Source organism: Bos indicus x Bos taurus, chromosome 23 (assembly GCF_003369695.1).
Source record: "Bos indicus x Bos taurus breed Angus x Brahman F1 hybrid chromosome 23, Bos_hybrid_MaternalHap_v2.0, whole genome shotgun sequence".
Taxonomy (NCBI): domain Eukaryota; kingdom Metazoa; phylum Chordata; class Mammalia; order Artiodactyla; family Bovidae; genus Bos; species Bos indicus x Bos taurus.
Genome location: NC_040098.1, coordinates 37,133,559 through 37,154,409, shown reverse-complemented (window position 1 = coordinate 37,154,409; position 20,851 = coordinate 37,133,559). Strand labels below are relative to the sequence as shown.

General features: G+C 41.3%; 1 long non-coding RNA gene across 14 annotated transcripts in view; it reads left to right on the top strand.

Moving 5' to 3' along the window:
* LOC113881407 overlaps positions 1–20,851 on the top strand; it is a 527,961-nt gene that overhangs the window by 314,614 nt on the left and 192,496 nt on the right. For all 14 annotated transcript variants that reach the window (XR_003508031.1, XR_003508027.1, XR_003508030.1 and 11 more), the window contains 2 exons: positions 6,336–6,483; positions 19,825–19,936. This is a non-coding gene — a long non-coding RNA (uncharacterized LOC113881407). The remainder of the gene's footprint in view (positions 1–6,335; positions 6,484–19,824; positions 19,937–20,851) is intronic.

The following is a 20,851-nucleotide window of genomic DNA, read 5'->3' as shown; positions in this document are numbered from 1 at the left end:
TTTACCCTTGTCATGGGATAACACTTATTGCTCATAACCAGGGCTCAGTCCGTGAGTATTCTTTGAAAGCTGCTTCAATTTTCTGCCTGTGTTTTCGAGTATTTCCTTTAAATGAATGCTCATATTAAAGGAGGAGGAGCTGTTTCTTACTCATCTCTCACTTGTCGTCATTGTCTTACACCTGAAATTGTTTCTGTAGAGGATGGCAACCCACTCCAGTGTTCTTGCCTGGAAAATTCCTTGGACGGAGGAGCCTGGTGGGCTACGGCACACGGGGTTGCAGAGAGTTGGACATGACTAAGCATACACACAAGAGGATCTTATGGAGTTTGGTTGTCCATGGATATATTTTGTTGACTGAATCTAAGAGGATAAACAATGCTGTAGTTTTTTCCAGGAAGATTAAAATTATAAGTATCAATATGACTGTATTTCACTGTATAGAAATGTTTGCTTTGGAGGGAGAGTCTGAATGGAGGAGATAATCATAATAAATAAGATGTACTCTAGAAACTTTGGAAGGTTGGAAAAAGTGATTTGTTTCCCAACCTTTCATTAAACCATGTAATCAAAAAGATAGACATCTAACCAGAAAACATTGTTAGAGGGAGAACAGTTTTTTTATTGTTTGTTTGTTTTAATCTGTCTGTAACAGTTTCAATGTCTTGTTATAATGATTGAATAAAATAAAAGCATTGAATGGACACCGCTACTTGACTCCAGTCTGTGTTTCCATTCATGGCCTTCACAGATCTCCATTGTGAAGGTGTATTCTCAGAGGAGGCATAATTTAATGGGGAAGACGGTGGATTTGGAAAACTCTGGACTCGACTCCTCATGTTGCAGTGATTAGCTGTGTGAACTTCATCAAATCACATCACCACTCTGAATTTTAGTCTTCTAAAAGCTAAGAAAAAATTATATATAGACTTTTCCCTTCATCTGTGACATCATTTAAGAAAATATGGCATAGGATCGGATATTTGTATCTATTTTTTGAGCTACTTTTATTGTGGGGATTTGTGTTTGCAGTAGACACACGTAGTACACTTGAAATTTGAGAAATCCACCCATCTTGTCATCTATTGAGGCGGCAAATTAATTTCCTTTTATCTTATATCAGAACACTTTGGCCACAAAGATGTTTTAAATAATACCTGGGGGCACAAATAAGCTATTTAAGAGTTAATAAAAGGCTATACACAAATCTTTTTGAAGTTTATGTCCAATCTTTAGTTTTTTATATGCTGCTCAGTTATGAAAAGGAGAGAGAGCATAAAAGCTGATGTTTATTAAATTACTTATATGCTCAGTGTCTTTTTTTTGGCCTTATCTAATCCTGCAGAAATAATCTAGAAGCATGTGCAGTTCACTCTTCTCAGATACTGCTCACCATCTGTTTTCAAAGTGAGAAATGAGCATCACTTTGTAACTAATTTCCCTTTGTCTGCTAAGTCCAAACTTGGGGAAAGAGGTCACTGTTTATTCTGTTTATGACTAACTTGATATTAACAATTCATGTTCCATGGTCTGCTTTTTTTATATGGTTTTATGGTAACTATTCACCCCCCCTTTTTTTTTTTGGCTCCCTCACATACTTATTGCAACAGATATTCTTGGCTCAACGAAATAGGGAACTCATTCATCAGGAATGTTTGATTGGGTTTTTTTCAGTAACAAAATTGTTTTTGCTTTTTGTTTTTAGTGTTTTCTTTTTCCTCTGTCAGACCTGATCCAGTGTGGAAGGGAGAGAAAGAAAAACCAGAGAATCTGGGAAAACTTATGTGAATTGCAGCAAGTTCTTGGATTTAGACAGAAAATGGAAGGAATGAAAATATAATGAGTGCATAGCTTGTCTGTATATGAGAGATGCTCTTATATATGTAATTGAGGTTTTATCAAGAGCATTAGCTATGGTGAAGATAATGGTGACAATAACTAATCTCACTGGATAATAAGCAAGCAGGCTCAGAGAGGCAAGGAACCTGACTTAGAACACAGTGTTAGTAAGCATTGTAGGGTTCCCCTTGTTTACTCTATTGTGTGTAGCTCAAAACAGTGTTTTTTGTCTAATCATATGGATTGCAGTAAAACCAGTGCTGTTATTGTGTCTCCTTTCAAAACTTTCATTGGTTTCATACCCTGTGGGTACATATTATTTTAGGACCAAGTTTTTATACTGTTGTCTGTGCCTTATACTTAAAATGGCAGTGACTTTATAGCAGAGTCTTGCTGAGGTGCATGTTCTTCTCTTCTGGAATGTTCTATGACAGTCATCATGTCAAGAACATTTGAAGATGATTATATGGCAATAGCCTTATTATGGAATGCTTACTGTATGTCATGTATGTATCTTGTTTGTTTTATCTTTTCTGCCCTGCAGACTGCTCCTTTGGGGCAGCCACCATTATTTTTTTCCATTTAGAGGTGAAGGTCAAGGCATGATAGGATTCCTAACTTGCCAAGGTCCCAAAGTTAGTGTATATTCAAATGCAAGCTGTCTGGCTCCATAGCCACCCTGCAATGTGACCTTTTAGCCTGATGAGTTAGCAGCTGTGGCTCTTTGAGAGCCATGACTTGGCCTCAGTGGACATAGGAAATAGTTTCGTGTGTGTTTCCAAGACCATCATATTTTTCATCAATTATAAGTAATGCACACTTTTTAGGATAGTCGTTGTAAAATGTAACCCCAAGCCATAGTTAGAGGGTGGGGGAAGATTAAGTCATTTGGAACGGTTTGGAAAAGCTCTCTGGGCAACCGTCCAGAGTTTTTGCTGGGCCTTGGGATCTTGAATGTTTGTGAAGAGTGGGGAGATTTTGTGTCTTTGCACATAAGTGTCCCTGAGTCATTTTGGTCTTTAGCCTGAACCACTCAATGATGGAAAAAGAAATCTCAGGGAAGATGAAAGGGTAGAACTAAAGGGAAGCCCTACATAGATTTCAAAAGACCATAGAGTTTCATAGTTATAATTTATAATGTCCACTATCCTTGTGATATTTTACATGAGGTTATTTATCTTTTCTCTTTGAGAACATGTTTTCCCTTATATTTAAAAATATCCTGTCTTTAGAACTCTTAAAATGTTTGGAGGGCAGAAATAAAAAGTCTTTGGAATAATTACTATGTTTCTGTGTTCACTGGTGTACTTATTCAGCAGGTGTTTGTTGAACGCTCACTGTATTATAGACCCTCTACAAAACTCCGGAGATAAAAGATAAAGTGCTGAATTTGTCCTCAAGGCATTTGGATTCTGGTGGGAGGAAATGTGAGCTAGTCAGCCTGCAGATAAGAAGTGCTCTGTAAGGGGAGTGGAAAGCTCTGTCAGGGCACAAAGGAAGGAGGACATAGTTCCTCTGACGATGATCTGCAGACATTTGAGCCAAAGCTATGAACAGTGTTAGGGCTGGGTAGGCCAAGGCGGGCAGGGAGGGTGTTAGAGGCTGGAGTGCTCAAAAGCCTGGGGGCAGTGAAGGACAGGAACCACCACCACCATCTCACAGCTAGAAAACCTGACCATTACAGCCAGCTCTGGTTTCCTGTGAAGGAAGTGCCATGTGGACTCAGGTCCATGGATTCTTGGACCTCTCCAGCCAGTCTTCCTTCATTACTGGGTAAAATGGGGCTTGCTTCCCTTGTTCCTTCCTTCCTTCTTGTTTTCCTTCCTCCTTAACTTCCTTTTTCTGTTTAGTTGATGAATTTGAGTTGGATGTAGGCATTTCTCACATCAGGCTTAATCTTGCTGCTGCTGCTGCTAAGTCGCTTCAGTCGTATCCGACTCTGTGCTACCCCATAGACGGCAGCCCACCAGGCTCCCTGTCCCTGGGATTCTCCAGGCAAGAACACTGGAGTGGGTTGCCATTTCCTTCTCCAATGCATGAAAGTGAAAGGGAAGTCTCTCATTCGTGTCCGACTCCTAGTGACCCCATGGACTGCAGCCTACCAGGCCCCTCCGTCCATGTGATTTTCCAGGCAAGAGTACTGAGTTAGGGCTCTAATGGAGTGGGTTGCCATTGCCTTCTCCGGCTTAATCTTAATGAGGGAAAAGGGAAGGAAAAAAAACCAAAGAAGCAGCCTCCTATCGCACAATAGGATATAAGGTTTTTTGCTATTTGTTTCTATGTCTTTTTTCATATGTTTCTCAGGAATTTCAATTTTTCTGCTATTCCGTTAACATGTCTCTTTGATCAGAAGTGCCTGTATCACTGCTTTTTCAGCTTTTTTTGTGAGCCATCGTGGATAAGCATGGCGTGGCCATGGGAAGACTTCCTTGGTTGAGTACCTAAAATTTGCTTCTTTGGTGTTTTGTACTGGGACAGCAAAATGCTCGTGTTTAAATAACTTAAAATTCCTGGGAAACTCATAAAACTGCCTGACATGATGTTAAATAGTTTGTGCCTATAAGAAACTTTGCAGATGGCTAAGATAAGTATGAAGGATGCTTTATATGTTTTGACTTACTGTCTCTTCAGTTACATTATATAAAATTCAGCAGACTTCTCCATGATCGCTAGGGAAATGAATGATATTCCTGTCATAAATCACAAATACCACAAGCTGGCGGAGGATTGTAATTGACGGGCGCCCATCGATAGTTTGTTTATATTCTCCAGGAGGGCTCCCAAAAATGTAGCGTCCACCATATTTATTCAGAAAAATATATTCTTAAATAAGATTGCCCTGACACTGGCTGCTGTACTTAAGCAACTTAAAGCAATCCCAACTGCTACTTTGCTTAGCAGACTAGCTGCATGTCCCATCCATGATTGTGTAAGATGAAGATAAATTGTGCATGTACACACACACACATAGATTTGATTCCTCTGTTCACAGTGTTCTGATTCAGGGCAACTTGAAGATGATTTGGAGGTGTTACGATTAACTTTGCATTTATTCCAGAAAATTTCACTGGAGGAGAAAATACATTCTTGGCATGCAGTAAAACCCCACATTTGGTTATATAATTCATTTGTGATTTAAATTTTTATAATTTATTCAGTAAGTCCAATGAATGTAATGTTGGATAATAAGCCAATTTAGTTTTATGAGTAAAAAAAGTACATGACTGATCTATCGTTTTACAAAGTCAACCGCTGAATCATGGATTTGGATGTGATTTAGGGGAGCCTCCCCACACCCCTCCTCCTGGTCTTCTAGCTCCATCCACACATCCTTCCTGCTCAACCCTAATCTTCTTTGATCAAAGGGAAGCACTTTAAAGAAGGAAATCTTCAGGAGTTTTAATATAATTACCTTTAGGATGAGAATTCTTTTCAAAGTAGTACCATTGGCACATTCAATAATGTCTAGAATTCTGCCCAGACTTGAAAGTACTTTGTGTCCATTGCTAAATATTGCTGCTGTCTTCATCTTTTGCTTCTGGGATTGAACTGCATAGGTTTCCAGTCTTTAAATACATTCTGATGGGTATCAGCATGTTTGCAAATAGATTTCCATGCTTGACCTGGACACGGTAGAAATGACCTGGTCCTGCTGCCCCTAAGTTTCCTCCCATTTTGAGAGCACAGGCAAATAACTCACTGTTATCTCATCACCTTGATACTGTCAGTGGTGGTTTACGAAAGCCGCTTTGGGGTTAGACCCTGGGAGTGGCTAGGATGGTAACAAAACCAGATTCAAGTTACACACGAGCAACTTCATAAATTATCAAATTCATATGCAGTATTCTATTCTCATAAGAGGGAACATTTTGCCACAAAATCTGTTCAAATAAAATTTCCTTTGGAATATTTTCTTCTACTGTGAGGACACATGCCTTTCCCGAGCCCATTTTCCCTGCCCCTAGTACCTCATGTCGGAGAAGGCAATGATAACCCACTCCAGTACTCTTGCCTGGAAAATCCCATGGACGGAGGAGCCTGGTGGGCTGCAGTCCATGGTGTCGCTAGGAGTTGGACACGACTGAGCGACTTCACTTTCACTTTTCACTTTCATGCATTGGAGAAGGAAATGGCAACCCACTCCAGTGTTCTTGCCTGGAGAATCCCGGGGACGGGAGAGCCTGGTGGGCTGCCGTCTCTGGGGTCGCACGGAGTCGGACACGACTGAAGTGACTTAGCAGCAGCAGCAGTACCTCATGTATGGTGAGCATTCAGTAGGCAGTGAATGAATTCCTTTGTCCCTGCGTCTGAATGGTCGAGTGGAAGTCTTCACCCAAACAATAGCGTGTGGATGGTCTGCACTGGGGAGGCCTGGGCGCCACTTCAAAAGCGATTTCCCCATCCTGGCAGGGCAGGACATGTTCTCCTTGGTCTGGGAAGTCATAGCTGTATCCCTGTTCAACACTATACCTCTCTTTTGCTTGTTTCCTTCCCAGGAGCTGTGGAATCCGAGTGCGGCTGCCAAGAGGAATCCAGAAAAGCCAAAGAGCCCAAGCATGTCAGACCTTCCTGTAGCCACACACACACACACCTCAAACCCCAAGGAAGTGAGTGAGAATCACAGGCAGGGAGACAGCCAACCAGGTGAGCAACCACATCAGTCTGAGGGCTAAAGCAACAGGAAAGGGTTTTTGGCAGTTCTGTTCGTTTGGCAACATGAGGATTTGACCTGAGCTTACACCAAATTACCTCACGGCAAATGATTTTCTGCCGAGCACTACAGACGTTAGGCTGACTCCACTGAGCTCTTGGGCTGAAGACAGATGAATATATCCAAGATGACGACTTAGTTTCAGGTGTGATGGGGGGATTGCTTCTCCTCGTTCAGGAAGAGGTTAAATCCCAACTTTTTTTTCCACCTTTAGGGGAGGTTCTTCTGTTCAGAGCCAATAGGGGAGCTTTGGGTTTGGGTCTTGAGTTTGGTTTTGAGCCTTCTGGTTTGGCTCTGTATGGGTGTGGGTGTGTTTGTGCTTGTGGGTGGGGTGTGTGTATGTGTATTTGTGTATTTCCACATAGATGGCTAAGACTGTTCTTCCTTTTTATAAATATAAATCTCTCTCTCTCTCTCTTTTTTTTTTTTCTATTTGGGTCCATATGTTTTGAAGCTACCTCCTAGATGAATTGAATTAGACTATGCTATTTTTATTTACTTTTTAATGTTTTTAGTAATGAAATCACTGGTTGGAACCTTATGCAGTTTGGTGCTATAATAGGATTTGCCAGGGTTCCATTGTACTCTAAATTAGTTTTAAATTTCTGCCCCTTGCCTTCCTTTTCATTTATGTTAAATGTTACTATTATGTGAAGAGAAGGGATTTTAATGATAGTAAGAAGGTATTTAGAGACTCCTGCTCTACTGCTCGTAAAAAAAAAAAAAAAAAATACAATCAACAGGGAAGTTGGAGCCCTGAAACAACTCTCAGGCAGAGATGTTAATGCCCACACTATCGACGTTTGGGGCTAGATAATTCTGTATTGTAGGGTTTTTTCCTGTGCATTATAGAATTTAGTGACAGCCCAGGCCTTGACCCACCAATTGCCAGTAGCACTCAACTCCCCCGGTGTGCAACTGGAAAAGTACCATGGAGGATAAAATTGCTCCCAGTTGAGAACCATTGCTTTAGGGATAAATTTTTACGGAGGAAGAGAGATAGAGAAAATAGTGAAGATGGAGACTATAGAGCTATTGATTTTGCTTTTTAAATATGTTACCTGTGTAGTTCCAAAGAAAGTATTGGCTTGACCAAAATTTTGTTCGGGTTTTCCATAACAACTTTTTGATCAACCCAATACATCTTTTGCAGGTGAGGCCTGCCAGTAAAATTCTTGCTTCACCTTCAGTTCAGTTCAGTCGCTCAGTTGTGTCCAACTCTTTGTGAGCCCATGGACTGCAGCATGCCAGGCTTCCCTGTCCATCACCAACTCCCAGCTGTCCATCACCAACTCCCAGTTGTCCATCACCACCAGTTACCTATCCTTTATTGACTGGCATTTGGTTTAGATTAATATAACAGTTGCAACTCACTTAGAACAAGGATTCATTTTGCTGTTCTCATGATCAACTGAAGAACTTCTGAGTATTCATATCCTGCAATACTTTCTTTAAAGGGGACAGCCTGATCTCTGGGTGCTTTTATAGCACTGGCTTATTGGTTGGTGAACGAGATTCAAAGGAGGGCTTCCCTGATGGCTAAGATGTTAAAGAATCTGCCTGCAATGCAGGAGACTTGGGTTTGATCCCTGGGTCAGGAAGATCCCCTGGAGGAGACAATGGCAACCCCCTCCAGTATTCTTGCCTGATAATTCCATGAATAGAGGAGCCTGGCGGGTCCCAGTCCATGGGGTTGCAAAGAGTCAGACATAGCTGAGTGACCAACACACACATTAGAACAATGATTGATTTTGATGCTCTCAGGATCAACTGAAGAACTTTGGGTATTTGTATCCTGCAGTACTTTCTTTGAAAGGGACAGCCTGATCCCTGGGTGTTTTTATAGAGCTAGCTTATTGGTTGGTGAACAAGATTCAAATGAGGCTCGTGTGAAATTTTAATTGAGGGGTGAATTGAATGAAGAAAGACACCCACAATACACTTTAATTTATGAATGGGAGGTCAGATACACAAGTTAATGACCGGTTTGACTGAATTGACCATCTTCTACAGTACTGAAATTGTCCAGAGTATTGCCTTCTTCCTGTATAGGATTGTAATTCATTTGCTCTGTGCTCAATCTCCTTCCAAATTCACTCTCCCTCTAGTAGAATGTTTCAGTTGCCAGACAAGTGGAGTCATGTATCCACTGTGATTTAACATTCAATGTCCTGCTGTCTTTATTTCAAAAATTTTTTTTCCTCTTTATTCACTCTTCACATGAACATACATGTTTGCCAGGCACGTTCTTGCATTTCCTTTTTCTCTTCCATCCTTCCTGCCCTTGTTTTCTTCCCTTTTCTCTGACTGCAGGAACTGTCAGGTGGCCTGGCTGGCATCGTCTTACCTTCTTTTGAACTGTGTTACCCAGAGACCTCCGTTTATTATGCCTCGGGCACGCTCTGTCTTGAATACTGGATCTCTCTGAGGGATAGTTAATGATCTTTGCAGCAAATGAAGGTGAACTGTAGCCACATTATTGTGATAATACAGCCAACTGTATGGAACAGATTGAGCTGAGCTTTGAACAGCTGGGGCTGGCAGAGTGAGTCTTGACTTCTCTCGGAAGGGTTCCAGAACTGCCAAATCATCAAACTTGAAGGGGAAAGAGGGACAAGAAAGGTTAGGGGAAGAGTGGTTCCTGCAGGTACTTTTTGCTTTTGTGATCTACCTTTCTGGAAATTTTGCCGGTTTGTAGATGGGGTGCAGCGCAGATCTATTTGAACCCAGGGGCTGCTGTCACTGTGTTTGGACTTGTCTGCTTCGTGGCTGGGATGGTATTTTCATGTTCATTTGCAGGCACGGAACATGTGATGGATATATGCTTCTGGTAAAGCTTGTGCTGCCCTGATGTCCATGAGACCATTTGTAGTTTAAGGATGTGCAGCCTGAACAAAACCCTAATACAAATTCATAAAGGCTCTGTTGGAACCTTTGCACTTGGACTGTTGTGAGGCTTTGTGATGGATGTAATAAATGGACATCAGTGTGGGGTATGGCAGATATTATAAATTGGTGGCCCATAGAGCCAGATCTAGCCCTCAAATATGCTGTTTGCCCTTACAAGGAAGTGTATGTGTGTGTGTGTTCAAAGAACTAGCTGGCAATGTTGGTTTGTTTTTTTTAATTACATAAAAATCTGGTTAATCTACCCAAAGAAGCCAAAATATCTGGCTTCCCCAAAGCCATCATCTCCCATGGCACACCCCAGCGGGGGCTGCTAACTATGGCCCCGTCCCTGTGTCCAGTAGGGAAGGCAGGGGCTTTGCAGCGCACAGAAGTCCTTGTCTGGCACCCTCACACTCACTTCTCAGTGGGCTTCTGCCAGAGAAGATCAGGGGAGAGCAGATAGAGACTTTGGGATGGGGAAGAATTGGGTTTGACTTCTAGTTCACAGCCAGCTTTGCCAATTTGGGCAAGTGACGTACCTTTCTGAGTCTTACTTTCCTTGTGCATAAAATGGAAATAAAATTCTCCACCTCATGGTTGTAGTAAAGAACATGAATTGAGGTAGAAAATTTGACACTCGTAAAAAAAGAGCCATGATGCTACACACATCAGCCATCACTGTAATTTTTAGCTGCTATGTATCGTAGATGACTTGAGGCCAATCATTTATAGAGTCACATTCACTATGTTATAAGATTAGACGAACACTCCTATTACTCAGGACAATGAGAGGACTTGTGTCTGGGCTTCTCATATTTCTGTTTTTGTCTTCAATACAGAATTTACAGTGTCTCTAGGGGAGTAACATTGTAGAAACTGAGTTCTTAGGGGTGGCATTATCTGAAGAGAGAAAAATCTTACAATTTAGCTCATTTTAGGTAGACAACTTGGTTTTCTTTTGACTGAGTCATGACTTAGTAATTATGGTCTGAACTCTTGAAGTTTCTGTCTCCCCATCCCAATTACATTCAAAATAAGTTTGATGATAATGCTGAGGATTGAATATACTCAGCATTTTCATGGAAGGAAAGCTACAGAAATGACAGCGGTATATCAATTAATATATTTCCTTAAAAGGGGGAGTTGAATTTAGTTCTTGTGAGGCTTGCAATCTATTGAAGACAGCAGTGTATCAGCATGTTGTGCTCACAGATTCTTTAAGATTTCAAGGGATTTTTTTTTTCTACGTTACTGCACTCAATATCTTTTCTCTCTAATCTCTGACCTTTGACATCAGAAGGTTCCAGAATGCATTTGACTTCCATACTAGGTGGGCTTCCTGCTTATTACATATGTAGTTAGGAAATACCGGTTTTTCCGCCTATTTTTCTACTTCCTGCAAAGATGGGTTTCCTTTAGATGTGGATATTTCCCTTAAATGCATATTCCTGTCTCAAAATGGTAAGGGAAAGCAGGGCAGTAATTTCTTACTGTATTATACTTTGTGAATATATTTGGAAAACTCCTGTGTTCTAGTGAAAAACTTCTTAGAAGAAGGAAGCAAGGTGGCTAGAAATGTTAAGGCTGTTGTGAGACCAGTGGGAGAAATGTACATCAAAGGTGAAAAGTGAGCTGTGATTTGGTATAGAGTTTTGGTATAGCTTTGGTATAGAGTTCAGAATTGAAACCACGCCATGTGATAAACAGTTATGTTGTCAAGTATTGTCTTAAATCCACCTTGGATGAGTGAATGCCATTATTAGAGTAGAAGGTCCCTGAGCAGAAGGCATAAGAGAAGAAAATATTATTTTTAGAGCCCTTCTTCTAAAACCTTTCTGAAGGGACATGTAAGTCTACCTCTGGGCATTGAAATCGGGCCCATATCTAGATCTGATTCCAGGTAATTACTCAGAACCCCCTTTTCTTCCAGCCTCTACCTGATGCTGTGCATGGAGGAGGTTCAGGGAGAGAGGGAAGGAGATGAAGCGAGGAGGAGGGCAGAGTGTGGCTGGAAGTGGGGTGATTTGGAGAATGAAGGTGATTTGCACTAAAGATTCAAATCACTGGAAGTATTGTGGCATGTTTAGGAAATAGTTGAATTGATCCGTATGAAGTTGTTAGTATTTCAGTTGTACAAAAATGGCAATTTTACACAGTTCAACCAAAAATAACAAGTATCACATTTTTGCTAGAATTGCTGTCTGTCCTGCAGCTGGGTGTATGGAGTGGTTTTAAAAGCCAGAGGTATTTTGGCATCCAATTGGAGATTTTATTTTGTGTGTGTATATGATTTTCCTAGAATATACAAATATTTTTTGCCTTGAATTTTTCTTATCAGGCTTTTCTAAAATTATAGTTATTGCCTCAGATCTTACAGTGGAAGAGACTAAAAGGACAGTCCAGTCTGAGGAGGAATGAAGCTCATGGATCTCACCAGATCTTCGCCCAGGAATGTGTATGGCCGGCTGGGTTTGTTTGTAGGGCACTGGAAATCCAAAAATTGGGTTTTGACCTTAGCTGACTTTACATTTGTTAGTTTTGTTTTGAAAATAAGAAATGGATGTGAAAAGACGAGGAGTTACCCATATGAACATGATTTACTAAACCGCGTCCACTTTAGGGTAGATTGAACCTTGTTGAAAGTTGTGACATTTGCTCAAGAAAGCATTGTTTCCGCCTCTGTGTTGGTGGGACAGAGTGATTCTGTGAATGCTGTTAGTTTTGGGCATGAAACAAATTGACTTAGTTAATAAAAAGTAAGTCCTTAAGAAAGCCTGGAAGTAGTAAAGTCCATGGTCCTTGGATGCTGGTAGCTGGGGGTGGGGTGGGGTGTGAGTGTGTGTAAACATGTATGATTCTTGGGGGCAGGGGGTGGGGAGGTTTGTTCCGAGTGAAAGAGACAGATGCTTCCTTTGCTGGCTTGTTTCCTGGTTTTCAAAGCCTCGTTTTTTGTTGTTGTTTTATTTTAAGGTTGGGTGCCTTTTTGGTTTGTCTGTGAGGGCGTGGTGAGTCCACACGCACAGGCACCCACCTCTATAACTTGTTATTCCGTGCGCTGTGTCAAGTGGAAGGTGCGAGGCTCCACCAACTGCTTTGAGCAGAGCCCACTTCCCTTCACCCACAGAGCCCGTGGAGCAGTTATACCAACATCAATCAAGGGAAACCCACAGGCTGCACTCACACCGTTGAAGCAGGTGCATGAGTGAGCATTCTCCGCCAGGCGCACGTGATTGAGGTGTACCTCGGTGTCCTGCCCACAGATGTCAGTTACGATGACTGTGTGGGGCTGCGCCCGCTCCCTGCAGAACCAGGACCAGCCTGTAGTACTTAGAGGACAAAGGAAGTGTCACTCACAGCATCACAGTTGCTGATGTACTGACACCAGGGGGAAAAGTGCATTGTCTAGTCTCTGTGTGTGTGCATACATTGATATAGATCAAATATAGGCATGCACATGTATGCATATGCAAGTGTAGATGTACACGTGTGCATGCACACATGTGAATTTAAAGCAGAACTCAAGTGGGCCATGAGATAGAGATTATGAACGTCAAATATCCCTTAGTATTTGACAACAAGGGAAAGAGCTATTTTAAAAAAGGTGCATTTCTCGGGACTTCCCTGGTTGGTTCAGTGGTTGAGACTTTGCCTTCCAGTGCAGGGGTTCAGTCCCTGGTCAGGGAACTAGACCCTCAATGCTGTAACTAAAAGTCCTTCGTGTTAACAACTAAGACCTGGCACAGCCAAATAAAAAATATTTTTAAATAAAAAGGTATATGTCACTTTCAAAATTGCATCATCCTGATGTATATTGAGCTTTAGGAAATTCCTACAGAAGTTTTAAACGATTTTTAAAAAGAAGAAACATTTAACACTAGGGCTTCAATATATGTTGTACCTTTTAAATCGTTTTTAGTTCCCCAAAGCTTCTTAACTGAGATGCTTCAAAATACTATGTATATTATTTATATTCAAATATGTGAAAAATCTCCCTCTAAGCAACATAAAGCAAAATGAAACATTTTGTGAAACTACCAAATCTGGCTAAGTTTGAGAATAATTCTAAACTCCAGTGTCACTATAGGAGTGGGAAAATACAAAATATTGGGGAAATTTTATATGCTATCTGGAGATTATTTTGCAAAATATAAGATCAAAAGTCACAAAATGTGTCTATTCATAGTTCTGCCAGTGCAACTTCTAGGCAGATTTGTCCTAATAGCATAATCAAATGTGTATAAAAAGATTTTACTGCAAGAATACTTTATCACAAACTTATTTTTTGATATATTTTGTTATAAATATCTAAACAGTATTACAGTGGTCAGATACATTATAGTAGACATATCCAGTAAAATACTAAATGAGGCATTCAAAGAATGCTGTAGATTTTTCTGCGATCTCACTTAAAAAAAAATACCTTGTTTATATGTATCCATGAATGTGGCTAGGTGTTGTCATACTCTGGGAGGTTATACATAAAGTTAAAAGTTGGTATCTCTAGGTGATTTGAGAATAATTAGATATCTTTAGTTTGCTTTAGCAAAGGGCAATTATGGAAATAGTACTTTAAGCATAAAAGCTATCTACAAATTCTTATAGAAGCCAAGGAGGAAAAGTGCGTATCCCCCCAGACGACTGTTTGCTGCTGCTGCTGCTAAGTCACTTCAGTCATGTCCGACTCTGTGTGATTCTGTAGATGGCAACCCACCAGGCTCCCCGTCCCTGGGATTCTCCAGGCAAGAACACTGGAGTGGGTTGCCATTTCCTTCTCCAATGCATAAAAGTGAAAAGTGAAATTGAAGTCGCTCATTCGTGTCCAACTCTTCGTGACCCCATGGACTGCAGCCTACCAGGCTCCTCCACCCATGGGATTTTCCAGGCAAGAGTACTGGAGTGGGGTGCCATTGCCTTCTCCGAGATGACTGTTTAGCAGATATCAAAGGCTTCTGATTGATTAATTCAGTGATATGTGTGTGCCAGGTACCATACAAGGCTCTATTGTCTTGCTCTGTACTTTTCATATGGTGAATGGCTTAATCACTTCTGATACACTGGTTTGTGTGGCTTTACTAACAGAGTTAATAATACCAATGTGAAAATTCTGATATATACATGTAAATATTAAGACTAAAAGAGTGACCTTTTGCTTCATGTTTTGACATATGTTTTATCTGCTCTACACTGTCTCACATAGTTAGATTTTTCCTACCATGTGGATGGTTGGCAACCTCGGATGTCTTGGGAGGCAAAAGCAGATAGGAATATCTTTGGGAAAACTTGACACCATTCACGAAAACCTTGAAAGAACACTGAGAAGCTTGTTGGCAAGTGCTTTGAAAAATCTGACTTCTTATTTTGTAACTTTTTTGGCTTTGAAACTCAATCTTGGTTTAATGTTCAGCAGGTGTCCTCTGGGGAGTTAGGACAGGGTTTGAAGGGTGGGAGATTAGCGTGATGAATTTGATGTCCAGGCATCTGGAATGTTGAGACTGTGGAGGATGTAAGTGTGAGGTTTAGATGAGGGATGTCTGCCCGGAGGAGGATCAGGATTTCGGCAGACTTGGAGAGACTCATTGAGAAGTTTTAAGTGCCTCTTTGAGCCCCTCAGAGTCTGCCCAAGGGCTAAGCTGCGTCTGATGGCCAGTTCCTTTCTCACTGTGATGGTCCTGGAAGTATAACCTTCCTCATGGATTCTCAACACTTCAGCCTCTCATACTAGCATGAGAATAGAAATTTAAGAATTCTAGCTTAATTTACCCAGGGCTCCAGAATGAAAAAGATTTTTTTCATGAGTTCAGCTATAAAAATAGCAAAGATTCTTGAGAAGAAGGGTTTGTTTTGGATGAATACCAATTTGCCAAGTTGCTCTGTGTGTGTGTGTGTGTGTCTGGGGGAATGATTATGGCTTCTTGAACTTGGTTCATTTCTTTCCCATTGGTGAAGGGAAGACATTAAACTTTGGATTTGGTTCTATTTCCATTGTCCAGTGAATCAGGAGAGCTAGCCCCATAAGTTACCCCGCTGCTGTGGGAGAATTTGTCATAATCACTTCCTCCTTTTTCTTTCTACCCTTCTCTTGTTAAAGCTGATCTGGAGTCCTTAACTAACTGCCTTGGGAGTAGTTTGAAGTATAAAGGGTAGGCATTGTGGTGGCATTTGAGGGATTCTTGAGACAAGCCCAGAGTGATAAAAATCAATAATTGAAGGAATCACTTGCCTTAAAACAAACAAACTTGTAAATAGAACAAGATTGTACAAATTGTGTCTTTAGGCAGCTAATCTAATCACACACAGAAGGCAGCCTGTTTTCTTACTTGCTGGACCACTTCCACTATATATTCTCACAGGGAACAATATATTAAGTACAGTGTTTAGAAATATTTGTTGAATCCCACTGTCTGATTTTGGCAAATCCCAAGGAAAAAAAAGGATATGTCTTGGACTGCTTGAGCCTTCCTGGGAGGATGTTGGAGTTTTCCCAGCGAGGCTGGCTTCACATTGTGGGAAACACTGGTTTAGTAGATAACACTGTTAGAATTTATATTCAAAAGGCATTGAGTTTTTTTTTTTTTTTGGTTTTTGGAGCAGCCACAGCTGATCTTATATCTCTCAGGATCTGAAAAAACCCAAAGTGTATGCTAATCTTTCCTTATGTTGATGCTGTCATTTCCTTGCAAAGGGCACCCGGGTTTCTGACCCCCTCATCCTGTTTCAGCAGCAGGGTGATCTCACCAACACTGAAACATCCAGAATCAGAAGAGAAGACAAGGGCGGTAATAAGTGAGAGTGGGTGAAAGATAGGCCATTATAGGGTCAAATATCCATTGGCCAGTGCTTTCTTCTCTTATGGAATGTTGGTGCATCAGGATTAAAATTTAGAGGAAAACAAGGCAGAGCACTGTGTGATATAAATCACAGCAATGTTTTCTTGGATCCATCTCCTAAAGCAAAGGAAATAAAAGTAAAGATAAACAAATGGGACCTAGTCAAACTCAACAAGCTTTCTGCACAGCAAAGGAAACCATTGACAAAACAGAAAGGTGACCTAATGAAATAGAAATATTTGCAAATGAAAAGACTGATAAAGGGTTAATATATATATATATTACATATATAAAATATATATAATATATATAAATAGCTCATACAATTCAACATCAAGAAAAGATCCCAAACAGCCCAATTAAAAAATGGGCAGAGGAACTGAATAGACATTTTTTCCAAAGAGGAAATGCAGATGGCCTAGAGGCACATGACAAGCTACTCAATAAGGAACCATCAGGAAAATGCAAATCAAAATCACCATGAGATATCACCTCCCACCTGTCACAGTGGCTGTCATCAAAAATAACTCCAGTAATAAATATTGACAAAGATGTGGAGAAAAGGGAACCCTCATATACTGTACGGAGAAGGCAATGGCACCCTACTCCGGTACTCTTGCCTGGAGAATCCCAGGGATGGGGGAGCCTGGTGGGCTGCCGTCTATGGGGTTGCACAGAGTTGGACACGACTGAAATGACTTAGCAGCAGCACCAGCATATACTGTAAGTGGGAATGTAAATTGGTGCAGCCTTTGTGGAAAACAACACAGAGGTTTCTCAAAAAAAAACTAAAAATAGAACTATTGTATGATCCAGCAGTTCCTCTTCTGGGTACATTACCTGGAAGAAAACAACCAAAAACACTAATATGAAAAGATACAGGCACCCCAGTGTTTACAGCAGCATTATTTACCATTGCTAAGGTATGGAAGCAACCTATATGTGTCCAAGTTGGCTTAAAGCTCAACATTCAAAAAACTAATAAGATCATGGCATCTGGTCCCATCACTTCATAGCAAATAGATGGGGAAACAATGGAAACAGTGACAGACTTTATTTTTGGGGACTCCAAAATCACTGCAGATGGTGACTACAGCCATGAAATTAAAAGACACTTGCTCCTTGGAAGAAAAGTCATGACCAACCTAGACAGCATATTAAAAAGCAGAGATATTACTTCGCTAACAAAGGTCCATCTAGTCAAGGCTATGGTTTTTCTAGTAGTCATGTATAGATGTGAGAGTTGGACCATAAAGAAAGCTGAGCGCTGAAGAATTGATGCTTTTGAACTGTGGTGTTGCAGAAGACTCTTGAGAGTCCCCTGGACAGCAAGGAAATCAAACCAGTCTATCCTAAAGGAAAGCAGTCCTGTATATTCATTGGAAGGACTGATGCTGAAGCTGAAACTCCAATACTTTGGCCACCTCATATGAAGAGCTGACTCATTTGAAAAGACCCTGATGCTGGGAAAGATTGAAGGCGGAAAGAGAAGGGGATAACAGAGGATGAGATGATTGGATGACATCATTGACTCAATGGACATGAGTTTGAGTAAGCTCCCGGAGGGACAGGGAAGCCTGGCTTGCTATAGTCCATGAGGTCGTAAAGAGTCAGACACGACTGAGCAACTGAACTGAACTGAAGTGTCCAAGGACAGATGAATGGATAAAGAAAATGTGGTATATATACAATGGAATACATACATCCTTAAAAAAGGATAAAATGTTGCTGAATACATACATATAGCCATACAGTGCATACATACATGCATACAATGTTGCAGAATACACACAGCCATAAAAAAGAATGAAATGTTGCCGTTTGCAGCAACAGCATTAGGCTAGGGGAAACTAGTCAGACAAAGGCAAGCACTGTATGCTGCTGCTGCTGCTGCTGCTAAGTTGCTTCAGTCGTGTCCGACTCTTTGTGACCTCATGGACTGTAGCCTGCCAGGCTCCTCTGTCCATGAGATTCTCCAGGCAAGAATACTGAAGTGGGTTGCCATGCCCTTCTCCAGGGGATCGCCCCAACCCAGGGATGGAACCTGAAGCTCAGAGTTCTTCTGCACTGGCAGGCGGGTTCTTTACCACTAGCGCCACCTGGGAAGCCCCATCCCTTATATGGGGAATCTAAAAAATACACCAAGTACTGAAGATAACAAGACTCACAGATACAGAGAACAAAGTAGTGGTTACCAGTAGGGCTAGTGGAAGAAGGGGTGGTATAGGCATAGGCGATTAACAGATACTAACTATTAGGTATAAAATAAACTGCAAGTGCGCAGGCCCTACCGACCTCCTGCGCCTCCACACTTACCGGGCTCTGCAGGCAGGTGAGGTGGAATTCCCGCGCTGTTCAGCTGTGGTCTCAGCTTGCTTGCTGTCTGTCCTCTGGGTGCAGGGAATCCTGGCAGTCAGGATAGGCGACACAAGTACTGCCAAGGCTGATGGAGCCGCAGCCACGCCACCCTCCCCTGCCCTCACCCTGATGACCACAGTGGGTGAGGAGGGTGCGCTGCCTTGGCCAGAGGTGGGGGCTCCTGGCTGCAGAGAGCAGCCTGAATGGCTGGATGGAGCCACAGCAAGGGCCAGGAGTTGAAAGAGGTGATGAGCTGGAGGAGGAAGAACAGGAGGAAGTATATATTAAAAAAGAAGCATTATACATTAATCACTGTGGGGAATAGAGCCAATACTTTATAGTAATTATAAAAGGTATAGCCTTTACAAATGGTGACGCAGTCTATTGTACACACCTGTAACTTATACTGTAAAGCAACGATACTTCAGTAGCAGAAGAAGTGGAGAAGGAAATGGCAACCCACTTCAGTATTCTTGCCTGGAAAATTCCATGGACAGAGGAAACTGGTGGGCTACGGTCCATGGGGTCGCAAAGAGTCGGCCACGACTGAGCACATCAGCAGCAGCAGCAGAAGAAAAGTTTTGGCAAGATCTTTAAGCTAATTTTGCTTAAATGTGATCATCACAGAGCATTGATGGAGTAATCGAAATTTGTGATAAAAATGAAATATTTAGAAAGTACTATATGACCCCTTTATTTAAAAAGGTGTACTGAAATAAAAATGCAGTATTATGAGGAATTTAAGTGAAATAAATTCCTTTAAGTTTCTCAGCATGTATCTGGCATAAAATCGTTGTAATCGATCTTATGCAAGGGCTTATGTTACTGCGTTATCCACTGGTGTTTAAATGAGAGTAAACATATCTGGCCAAGTTTTTTTTTTTTTGCTTTTTAGCTTGTAACTTTGGGAAGCTATTTAAGCTATAATATCTCATCTCTGGAAAGGAGATAAGAGCATCAGCCTCAGAGGGTTTTAAAGTAAACTTTATTTCAGAAGAGTTTTAGATAAACAGAAAAGTTGCAAAGATAGGAAGAAAGTATTCATGTAGTCTTTACCTAATTTCCCTTAATGTTATCATGTTGCTTTACAGTGGTGTGTTTGTCAAAACTAAGGAACCAACAGCAGTACTTGATTGTTAACTAAACTCTACAGTTTATTTGGACTTCACTAGTTTTCCTCTAACGTCCTTTCTCTTCCAGGATCTCGTCCCGGATACCGCACTGCATTTGTTCGTCGTGTCTAAGACACCTTCAATCTATGACTGTTTCTCTGACATGTTTCTGATGACCTTTACAGTTTCACGGAGTGCAGGTCAGTCTATTGTAGAGTGCTCCTCATTTGGAATTTGTCTGATGTTTTTGCATAATTAGACTGCCTATGGGTTTTTGAAAGACTGCAGAGGTGAACCATGATTTGGGGATGCACAGTTAGACATGACTGAGCGACTAACTCATCCGCTATCAACATGGCTTGTCACTGTTGAGCTTTCCCTTGATCCCCTGGTGGAGATAATGTTGGCCAGGTTTTTCCATCAAGTTCCTCTTTTTACCCCCTTTTCCATATTTTTAGAAGCACATCCCTAGGCATAGATCATAGCGTTGTTTGAAGGTTAAATGAGATGATAAAGCTCTTAGCACAGAGCACGGTGCTTAGAAAACCCTCATTAAATGTGACTGTCATTGTTGCTTTTGCTCTCGTAGTCCCCTTAAGTACTTAAAAATCTTTACAGCACCTTCCTTGTATTTATACCATTCTCAGTCCTCTATTGATGTTGATCAGAAAGTAAAAATAAGAGCGCTCACAAACTTCTCAAGTGAGATGGCTGTACTCAAAGTCACTCTAGGACAGGGAGTATGAGAAGTCACTTGAGCGTTGCCACTGAAAGGTCTTGCTAAATTGGGACCATCAGCATCTGGTCCTATTTCAAGGGTTGGCATCAGTCATCAAGGATGAGCATGGAGATGACAGTGGAGGGGGTGGGGGTGGCTGACAAGTCGTGGGCATGAAAGAAAAATGGAAAGTAATTTAGGAGCTATGCCTACATTATGGTGAGAGCCCCTACTCCTTACCACCCTCCATGGTCAAATTTGATAGCTTTCAGGTAGAATTCTCAGTTCTTAGATAAAAACTGTCTTCCAGCACTTCTGTATAAAATGAGGGCCTTGTTCTATGACCTGAGACGCTTCAAAACTCTTGCAGTTGTTGCTGGAGGTATTCGCTGAGCCT